The 10,310-nt window shown below is 58.6% G+C and overlaps 1 pseudogene; it reads left to right on the top strand.

The window, feature by feature from the left end:
• The first annotated feature begins 7,712 nt into the window (after window positions 1-7,712).
• LOC119112396 (ankyrin repeat domain-containing protein 13C-B-like) overlaps window positions 7,713-10,310 on the top strand; it is an 11,468-nt pseudogene continuing 8,870 nt past the window's right edge.

The following is a 10,310-nucleotide window of genomic DNA, read 5'->3' as shown; positions in this document are numbered from 1 at the left end:
GCCTTCAACAGTTCAAGGTCTCCATCAGACTTAAGATGGGACCCGTCACCTTCGATGGGATCGACCGGTCGACCGACCACATGCAGCAGAACTCCCTGCCGCACGTTCGGTACCGCCAGGATGTCCATCTGAAGCATCCACTATTGAGGCACGATTTGATGGCTGCGTGATTACTAATGATCACCATTGTTAATGGTCGTGTTTTAGCACTGAACTGGGATTCGAACGTTCAAACTATGAAAATAATGCATCTTATTTGCCTCGCTTTTTCCAAGGTGTGTGCTGTGTGATATTAGCAGCACATTAATTTGCCAAAATGCAAAGGTGATAAATGCCACGAAAGCTTGAGACATTCTGTTTTAACAAAAAGACATGCGAACATGAAGTCATTATCCCACGAATTCAGCGAAACGTTATATTGTGGCTTTGATTTCTCCCTATGGCCTTCACCACAGCGGCTCTTTTCGAGGCGCACCATGGCCGTGGGAATGCCGGCATTGCATGTTCCATAGCGACGCACTGATTCAAACCTCGCCCAGCACGCTTCTCGGTAACAGGCTTTGCCACCCACTGGGCCAATCGCAGACGCTCTTTTATTCGCACCAGTTTAGGTGCCACGGCGGTTGTCATGACGACGGCGGTCGTGACAACTGCAGGCAAGAGTATACTGTTGTTGCAACGCGTTGACAGCATAATTTGGACTCGAAAATAATTAAAGCTGATAACCTTTTAATGTATTGACGGTGCCGCAGCGGAGCTACCCAATGCTATTATTAGGCGTAACTGGTCCTGATGTTTTACTAGAGTATGTTTTTGAAATATGCCCCAAAGGTGGGATACTCCTTTTCACTACTAAAATGGCAAGCTGTGTCTTTGCAGTAGCTTGACTGCGGCCCTGCAAACAGAGGGACGAAGTAGAACTGATAAATGGGAAGGCATCAGATCAACAGCGGAAATGGATTACTAATCAGTAAGGCCTGATGGGTGACCAGGTCAAAGAGAGTGACATCATGAGGCAAAACAGACAGCACAACTAGAGGGGAAATGCAAAGAGAATGAGCGTTATGAACTGACAGTTGACAGCCGCCCCACTGGTAGGCCTGATAACACCCCGCGAAGTCAAATGTTTGATCACAGTTGCCTCAACCATGGCTAGCATCAACAATGCAGCGCGTAGAACTGCAGCGTGCACTGTGCAGACTCCATCATCGCTCGTTCACCACAAACCGATCGTCAAGCTGCCAGCGGCGGTTCAGTGATCATTACATGACCAGCCACCGCAACCCTCACTGTACTTGTCACCCAGAAGCCGTTGTCGCTCCACATTCCGCCAGCTGGCCGACCGATGAATGAAGGCCACGGTTCTCAGGCAAACAGTGCCGTGTCTGGAGCTGACGGAGCTCGGACGGGCGCGACAGCGGACAAGCTGTGATCGGACGCGACATGACCGCGGTCGGGCCGAGAGTGACGCGGGCCCCGCCGGGCGTCCGCGGCGCCCAGCGCCAGCACCCGGCGACGCCGCAGCGCCGCCGCCGTCGGCCGACCGGGGAAGAGCGGGTGCAGCCCCGGAGCCCTCGCCAGCCGCGCTTTGATGTCGGCTCCGGCACTTGATGAGTGATAGCGGCGTTTAATATCGGCCGGCCGCGCCACTCGTGCCACCTTCAGAGGCGCTCGAGTGTGGCGCGGGGCGGCAAACACGGCGCCGGCGGCGGCGCCTCGAGCCGGCCGAGGACCCTCGCCGCCGGACACCCATCGCAGGCGGCACGGCCGAGCCCGGCTCGAGCACGGTCCGGCGGCCGCGGCCGCTGCCAAGCGGACCGCGCCGAGGGCGGCACTCGGCCAGGCCACTCGGCCGGCGCACTCGTCGTTGTTTTGCAGCGGGCGATGAGTCGGTGAGGAGGCCGATTCCGGCCTCACCGGCGGCGGCGGAGCGACGAGAGCACCCTCGGCCGTCCGATCGGCGGCTCTCATCCGCCGATCGTCGGTCGACCTGGCGCCCGCCGCGGTCCGTCCGCCGCCGCCGCGCTGTCCGCCCCGAGCCGCCACTCGTCTCATCTACCCCGTCGCCCACGCGCGTCCCGTCCGCCGCCAGGAATGAACCGCACGATTTGCGAGGTGTCCGACGCACGGCGGCGAGTCGCCACCGCCGGCGGCCGCGTGCGTCGCTTCTGTTGCGTCGCCCGCCTCGGCCACGTTTATTGACGTCGATATGCATGATAATGGGCGAGCGGCGGCCGGCCGCGCCGCGACGCCATCAACGACCGTGCGACGCGGTGAGAGCGGCCGGACCTCCCCGCCAGGCCGGCACTAATACATCTGTTATTGAACGCTGTCCACCCATTACACGCGCATAATGGATAATGATGTGGAGAGCGGCGCTGTTATTGTCGGCTCGGCCCCCGGCTGGCCGCCGTGCCGGGCCCGCTCGCCGGTCGGCGCCGCTCAAAGACGCGCCTCGCTTCCGGCCGCCCCGAAAACCATTCACTCGGCGACGGCGGCCGATACGGCGGCAGCCAGGCCGGATAAATAAACAGCGCAGGCGGCAAACAGCGCACCGCCGCGCGACCTGCGTCTCCAGGCGGCCGGCACTGACACGCCGCCGGTCAGCCGGCAGGCGGGCTGACGCTCGCGCCCTGCCTCCCCCGCAGGTCAGCCTGTAGGCACAACGGCGGTCACGGCTGCTGTGCCGTCGGCCGGCAAACGACCGTCACTCTGGTGCTCATCCCAGCTGCGACACCGCTCATCTGTGCTGGTGTCACTGTTTTGTGGCATTGCCGCTACGGATGCCACAGGCATCCTCGGCGCCAGCTCTAGTCTGGGCGCTAGTGTGGCCGCTGGTGGGGCTGCATGCTTGACCGCTAAATCGACCCCTGGCTCAGCTGCAGGCCTGGACGCTTGTTCAGCTGCTGGCTGGCCGCTGGTCGGGACTCTCCCAGCTAGCTGGGCTGGCTGCTGTGCAGTGACCGAGGACGGTTCTGTGATTACCGCCCCCGCCCGCCGGGACCGCCGTCGTCTCGAGCCTCTCGACTCGCTGAAGCAGCCGGCCGGAAAGCACGAGCGTTCTGAATATTTTGCCACAACAAAAGACCGCGCCGTTCTCACTGTTCTGGATGAGAGAGCAAACAGTATTTGTCAGTGGCTCGGGAAACGAGGATTATGCCTGCCACACAAGATGTTTGATTTCTAGTTAATGCCCCTCGGTCGGAGGCCTAATACCTTGGAGCCTCTGCGGACTGAGGATCTGCTCAGCGCGGCGGTGGGGGAGCCGGCCGCCCTGCATTGATCCTCCAACAACTGTTTGTCGTTTGAATGTCCAACTGACGAGGGGCCCTTTGGAATCGAGATAATGTCACGCTGAAAGGAGCGGCCGGGCCGGGCCGGCGTGGGCACTGCTGAACGAATCGAACAGCGGCATGTCGCGCCGCGCGCGCGGTTCAGGTTCGCGAGCGAAGTGAAGTGGAACGAAATCGTGTCTCGTTTAGCTTGTGTGATGTTGCGATACAACCCTGAAATAGGACTACAAGCTGCAGCTAGCACGTATGCAATAAAGCTGTGTTAATGAACTGTTAATTGTTACAAACCACTTGAAACGTCTCAGAATCCATGCAGTATTCCCAGCAAAAAGGCCAACGTTTACCAATTTAACGCCTAGTCTAATGGTTGCTAATTGGATTAATGGTGGTAATTGTTTTTAGTCTTAATCAAGAGCAAATGCCACTGCGCGTTCTGAGCGGATATTTTGTCGTGCTTGTAAAAGGGCATTTCAGCTGCACTTTTCTTGCATGAGGCAATTTGTGGTCTCAAAAGAGCATTGCGATGTTAAGGCTCAGCCATTGCAAAATCGAAAAGCCTATTTTGAGCCGAAAACGTAAAACAGCTGAACGTTTTCCTTTGCTGCATTTGTTTACGGCGCCAGTGGTATTGCTGCGCGTGATAGAGCTTCGACTGCCGAAGAAGTGGAAGCGCCCCGAATGCTTCGGAAAGCACATGACATGCTCGCAAACGGCTCAGAGAGCAGAAACCGTACTATTATGGCCCCCTCGAGTGCTCCGTTGTTTTGTAGGACACCTGGGCGTCTTCTGGGGAAAAAAGGTCGCCTTTACTGTGTGTGTGGGGGGAGGGGGGGGGGGGCGCTTGCCAATCTTGCAAACTCGAACACACACCAGTTTGATTGTGACACATATAGGCATCATAAGAACTTTATTCACCCCATGTTTCAAATATGCTCGCACGAAAGACCGAAGCAAATCAAATTTACATAGACGGAACACGAGGATGGCTTACTGCTCAAGTCCTCTGGGGTCATGTAGCCACCTTCGACCAGGTGATGCCCGCACGCTTTATGAATGACTGCCTTCCTATGCTTGTCAATTTTGTTGACCCTTCCTATCCAAGTACTGAATTCGTGATATCCGCCCGCCAATTGTGTCATGTCTGCGCGCTTCGATGTGCCGTCAATGTGTTCACTAGGTCAAGTAATATCTCGTTCTGGGTCTCGCATACGGCATCTCTGTAATTTCGCAATATCTACAAGCATGACAACTGTATACTTGTAGTCAAATGTCAGGATCCTTCAGTGACAAAAGCAGTGCAATTCAATGATCGAGCCAGTGGTCATTTATCTGTGCCAAGTCCTTCCATACCAGGACGTTATTTACCGGAAGCTTTGGACGGATCGCTCATATAAAACAGATATTGCTCCTTTTTCAGTCAGGAGCAGAAAAGCAAGAGCAGGGAGTCTTCAGAGCTTTAGTAGAATAGTATTGTGTGAAGCACACGCAGACCATTCGTTTTCACGCTCCAAATATTTCGCATTGTATCCTACTGTATGGACTATTGGAGTCTGAACAGGATGGAGTATGAATGAAGTACTCTGAGAACGATTGACCCTAACGAGAATTAATCGAAATCCTCTCTCTTCTCTCATGCTAGAAACCTTGCCCGAAGGTTAGGTGAGCGTATCTTAATAAGACATATAGACAATAAGGATTGGCTGATAAAAGGCAAATCAGCAGCCACCAGACTCCTCGGCTCACCCCCAGCTGAGGGCAGCGCCGCTCGCCGGTCGGCCGCAGCCACCAGACGCCTCGGCTCACCCCCAGCTGAGGGCAGCGTCGCTCGCCGGTCGGCCGCAGCCACCAGACGCCTCGGCTCACCCCCAGCTGAGGGCAGCGTCGCTGCCGGTCGGCCGCAGCCGCCAGACTCCCCGGCTCACCCCCAGCTGAGGGCAGCGTCGCTCGCCGGTCGGCCGCAGCCGCCGGACTCCTCGGCTCACCCCCAGCTGAGGGCAGCGTCGCTGCCGGTCAGCCGCAGCCGCCAGACTCCTCGGCTCACCCCCAGCTGAGGGCAGCGTCGCTCGCCGGTCGGCCGCAGCCACCAGACTCCTCGGCTCACCCCCAGCTGAGGGCAGCGTCGCTCGCTGGTCGGCCGCAGCCACCAGACGCCTCAGCTCGCCCCTAGCTGAGGGCAGCGTCGCTGCCGGTCGGCCGCAGCCGCCAGACTCCTCGGCTCACCCCCAGCTGAGGGCAGCGTCGCTGCCGGTCGGCCGCAGCCGTCAGACTCCTCGGCTCACCCCCAGCTGAGGGCAGCGTCGCTGCCGTCGGCCGCAGGCCGCTCCGGCGTGTCCCCTGTCAGCGCCCGGCATTCATCACGTTTAATCAACGCCCGGATCGAGCTCAATAAAGAGTTTGGCGCCGCCTCTAATCGTCATCGCTCGTTTGTCTCCCTCCAAGAGACAAATTTATTCTCTTTTTCTCCGTCATTCAATCTGGCCTGATCCTCTCTGCAGTCATTCCTGCCTGATTTAATCGGGCAGGGCTTCAATGGCGGTCGTGGCAGTTTCGCGCCATCTCCGACAAGTCCGCGGGGAGGGCGAGAGTGGCGCGGTGAGACCAATCTGCCGCGCACCGACTCGCGCCAATCGGCCGGCGACAATCAGCGGCGGCGGCTGCCACTGCACCGGACCTGATCCGTCACACTGATGACGCTGGGGGAACTCTGATCCGTCACGCCGATGGGGCTGCTGAGGTATCTGATCCGTAGCGCTGATAAACGACCGGGACCTCTGTTCCTTCACGCTGGTGGGGCTGGAGCAAACTCCGATCCGTCACGCCGATGGGACTGCTGAGACATCTGATCCGTGGCGCCGATGGGACTGCTGAGATATCTGATTCGTCACGCTGCTGGGACTGCTGAGGTATCTGATCCGTAGCGCTGATGGGACTGGTGAGGTATCTGATCCGTAGCGCTGCTGAGGTATCTGATCCGTCACGCCGATGGGACTGCTGAGGCATCTGATCCGTGGCGCTGATGGAACTGCTGAGGTATCTGATCCGTCACGCCGATGGGACTGCTGAGGGATCTGATCTGTAGCGCTGATAAAGCGACAGGGACCTCTGTTCCGTCACGCTGATGGGTCTGGAGCAAGCTCTGATCCGTCACGCTGATTTATGAAGCCTTAGCGAGCTTTGATGCGTCACCTGATAACCCGTGACGCGCTTTGATCCGTCAAAATGATGAGGCTGCAGCAACCAATTCATTGGCATGACCACAGAGGACGCCGATCCGCCGCGCTGGTGGGGCTGCGCCTGGCTGTGCCCGTCGGACTGGTGAGGTCGTGCAGACCTCTGATTCGCCATTCTGGCTGGGTTGTCCATCACCCGAATATCTCCGACCCTGGCGCTGATGTGGCCGCGCATGTGCATCCATGCGCGCATGTGAGGTTGCCGGCCTTCCGCACTGATGGGACTACAGTCAGGGTTGCAGCCAGGGCGTCGCGAGCGTCGCGCTGTTATGCCCCGTGCAATCGTAAAACCCGCACCAAAATACGCTTTTTTAGGTGTCGGGTTTTCCTGAACATGCGGGTTTCTTTCGCTCTGCTGTTATTCGGAACAGTCTCCCTTCATTTCAGACTTCAATCTGCTTCTGAAGAGCTTGTGACTCATCTGGTGTGAAAGCAGGTGGCATCGTCTGTGCATCCAAGTATTTTGTATTATTACAGGTGCGATCAACTGAGCTGCCTCTGTAGTTCACAGCATCAGACCATTTCACCCTAATATCGTAATGCCTGCATAACCAAAGTCGTGAAAACTTCAGACTAAGTTGTTTCATTGAAGGCCGTTGGTCGGCCGCGGCGGCAGTAGGGGCACGGCGCGAGAATGACACGCCTCTGCGAGAAGTCGGCAGTTTGATGGCCGCAATCGGGTGCTCAGAGTCCGGTCGTCGCCCCGCCTGCCACTGCAGTAAGCTGTGGCCTGTCACACAGGCGAGGCCGCAGAGAGGGTCCGGTCTGTCACACTCCGATGCTGCGACGAACTCTTATCCGTCACACGCGTGATGATGTAATTGCTGATGCATGACACTCATGAATGAAGTGGTGCTTTGTCGGATCTTACATCTCAGACTCGGAACGCAAGGGCCATTCCAGATCAAAGCATTCCCTTTCCATATCCTGCGGCTGTCGGCTCATTTGCAGTGGCTGTCACTCCCTCATCGATGATAATGACTATCACGGCCTCATGCTCTGATTGCCCCAACCAGCCATTACCAGCAGCCCAATTATAATCTCACAAAGCTGGCCACGCCCTGCCCACTGACGAAGGTGCCCCACAACACCCCAGAGCGGCGTCGGGTCAGTGCGGCGCGTCCCTCCCCAGAGGCCGAGTGATAACGATGGCACGCTGGCATGGCTCCATAAGGACCAACTGATAAAGATGGCGCGTGACTGGGCTGACTCCGTAACGACTAGCTGATAAAGGTGGAGCAGTGCTCCTCGATTGGCGACAAAAAAGTGTCCTAAAGACCAGGGTACGGTCTGCTTGCTGGCACATTACTGTTCGATCGGTGACGAGAGCAAAATGGAAGACCAGTGTGATCTTCTCGCATCACACCACTAAGCCAAAACTGACTGACCACCGGTCGCTGCACGACCTACAATGGGCTTGGCCCTCAGCCACTGGTCCCCGGCGGTCCCCAGGTCGTCGGAGCTGATTGCTGTGTCGCGTGAGGGACGCCTGCGGCAGCAGGTGGCGCCAGCAGGTGCTAAGCTGTACAGCAGTACAGATGTTGTACAGCAGTACAGCATCAGCGCTCCTGCACCGGAGGGAGAACCGTCTGGTGTGGCAGCCGCCAGACTCAGTGTCTGTACCGGGAGTGAGGGACGCCTGAGGCAGCGGCCGTCAGACTCAGTGTCTGTACCGGGAGTGAGGGACGCCTGAGGCAGCGGCCGTCAGACTCAGTGTCTGTACCGGGAGTGAGGGACGCCTGAGGCAGCGGCCGTCAGACTCAGTGTCTGTACCGAACGAGTGTGGGGCGACCAGGGCGGAGGCAGCGGCCGCCAGACTCAGTGTCTGTACCGGGAGTGAGGGACGCCTGAGGCAGCAGCCGTCAGACTCTGTGTCTGTACCGGGAGGGATGCCTGAGGCAGCAGCCGTCAGACTCAATGTCTGTACCGGGAGTGAGGGACGCCTGAGGCAGCAGCCGTCAGACTCAGAGTCTGTACCGGGAGTGAGAGACGCCTGAGGCAGCAGCCGTCAGACTCAGAGTCTGTACCGGGAGTGAGGGACGCCTGAGGCAGCAGCCGTCAGACTCTGTGTCTGTACCGGGAGGGATGCCTGAGGCAGCAGCCGTCAGACTCAGTGTCTGTACCGGGAGTGAGGGACGCCTGGTGCAGCAGTCGTCAGACTCTGTACCTGCACCAAGAGGGAGGGATTCCTGAGGGAGCAGCCGGCGGAGGCAGCTCTCGCGCCACGCATCAGTTTCAGCGCCGCAGGGCGGGACGCCTTGCGCGCAGCGGGCGCCAAAGCCGACCACTCGGCGTCGAAGCGTTCCGTGTTGGGAAGCCTGTCGTCACCTGCTCGATCCTCTGCTGATGGCCGCTTACAAATGGCCGCATAATGAGCTGGGGGCGGTTACTCTGCCATCGCGACGAGACGCAAAAAATGCCCGCTCGCTGAGAGAGCCTTGACACGGACCATACATCAGTCGCTGTTTTTTCGCATTGTCTGTTTTTACCATTGGCCAGACGGGCCGTCGGGGGCGGTGTTAACGTTTTTCCCGACGGCGGGCTGAGATTTCTTGTTTAAATAATTACCTTCAAGACTCGCGAAGATCTTGTTTTTGCGCAGCTAATCTTCTCAGCCCCATATTTACTAACAAACAATTGACCGTCATTTTTCATCGGCGTACGTTACGGGCGCGGCGGGTGATCAGTGTCTGGAGCATGCCGTTGGCCGAGTGCGTGCGATGGCTGCTCTGGCTCATGAGCACCGCGAAAATACAGCCTGACGCTGACAAACGAGCGGCGGCGCGCCGGCCGTGGCTGGCCCGCCCGCAGAAACAGCCCGTCAACATCCGCCGGACGGGACGGCGCAGGGCGCGGCGACGGCTCACTGAGCGGGAGCCGACAGCGGAGCACCGCAGAGCGGCGAGGACGGAGCGCCGGGCATGGACAAGGACGGAGCACGGGCAGTGGCGAGGACGGAGCACTGGGCAGTGACGAGGACGGAGCACCGGACAGTGGCGAGGACGGAGCACCGGTCAGCGGCGAGGGCGGAGCACTGGGCAGTGACCAGGACGGAGCACCGGACAGTGGCGAGGACGGAGCACCGGGCAGGGGCGAGGACGAAGCACCGGGCAGCGGCGAGGACGGAGCACCGGGCAGTGGCGAGGACGGAGCACCCGACAGCGGGGAGAGCGGAGCAACAGACAGAAAGCGTAGCTGATCGTTAGACAATACGGATAGGAGTCCAGTAGGCAAAATCAACGGTGGCTTGACGTTCCAAAAGCATCGTGAATCATCGGAGGGAAGTCAGCGTTAGGTAGGCAGACAAAATCCCCCACATATACGAATAACATAACGGCCCACTGCAAAGGAGCCACGACTTGCTGGACACGAACCGCAACAGCTCATGGGGCCGGAGCTGAGCAGTTCACTGAGCACAAGCCACGAGGGCCCTCTCCACTAAACCCCCGACTGCTTAATACGCAAGGCCGAGCACAGCGGCACGTGTCCCACACAGGAGGCGCTCTCAGGCTTGAACACGGATCCTCCACAACCGCACGTCACCTTGGCGCTCGACACACTCTGTGTGCGGTGGCCCTGTCTGCAGCCGACTCTGTGGATCAGCACGGAACAATTTGACAGGGCTTGCACACTGCACAGCAGACTGGGAAGGCTAAGGCATGATCTTTTTCAGCGGGAGCGAGGAACGTGGCGTGCCAAGCTGATTTCATTCTGCTTGCCTTCCTGCGTAGCTGACGCCGCAGCAGCCGAACAGTGGACACATATCGATGGCTTCCGCTCAGTACTC

The sequence above is a fragment of the Pollicipes pollicipes genome, unplaced genomic scaffold (genome assembly GCF_011947565.3).
Source record: "Pollicipes pollicipes isolate AB1234 unplaced genomic scaffold, Ppol_2.1 Scaffold_7261;HRSCAF=8764_pilon_pilon_pilon, whole genome shotgun sequence".
NCBI classification, from domain to species: Eukaryota; Metazoa; Arthropoda; class Thecostraca; order Pollicipedomorpha; family Pollicipedidae; genus Pollicipes; species Pollicipes pollicipes.
This window is presented reverse-complemented; position numbering and strand designations above follow the sequence as displayed.